The sequence below is a fragment of the Charadrius vociferus genome, unplaced genomic scaffold (genome assembly GCF_000708025.1).
Source record: "Charadrius vociferus isolate BGI_N301 unplaced genomic scaffold, ASM70802v2 scaffold2808, whole genome shotgun sequence".
Lineage (NCBI taxonomy): Eukaryota > Metazoa > Chordata > Aves > Charadriiformes > Charadriidae > Charadrius > Charadrius vociferus.
This window is the reverse complement of record NW_009649796.1, coordinates 13,222-13,912: the sequence shown is the minus strand read 5'-3', so window position 1 is coordinate 13,912 and position 691 is coordinate 13,222.

Genomic DNA, 691 nt, shown 5'->3' with positions numbered 1-691 from the left:
TGGGTGCCCGGGCGTTGGCGGTAGGGGTGGCTGGGTGCTCCCTCCTTCCCTCCTTCCCTCCTTCCCTCCTTCCCTCCTTCCCTCCTTCCCTCCTTCCCTCCTTCCCTCCTTCCCTCCTTCCCTCCTTCCCTCCTTCCCTCCTTCCCTCCTTCCCTCCTTCCCTCCTTCCCTCCTTCCCTCCTTCCCTCCATCCCTCCATCCCTCCATCCCTCCATCCCTCCCCTCCTGGCCATGCCGGGGGACTGGATGTGGGACTGGTGACTCACAGCCCTGCAGCATCCGCCGGCCCCGATGAGCTCAGGGGTTAGTCCCTGAGCCATCCTCCCTCCCCAAATTACAGACAAGGGAAACCCAGCCCTGTTCCAAAGCACCCTTGGCTTGTTTGTCCTGAGTTTTGGGATGTGCCGGGCTGCCCTGTCCTGGCACTGTGCAGCCACGGCGTGGTGCTCGGCACAGCGTGGGGAGCGTCCAGCCCCGGACCGTGCCATGGGCGCTTGTGGTGTTGAGCACCCGTGGGATGGCTGAGCCAGTGGCTTTGCCTGGTTATTTTTAGGTGCTTTAGGAGTGTCCTAGAGGGCTTTTAAAAAGGGTTGTTGTATTCTTGGAGCTCCAGCCTTGTGCCTGTCCCCAGCTCTCTACCTGTCTCTGGAAACTGGTCTTTGAAGAACCCGTGGGAGCCTGGAGTGGGGGT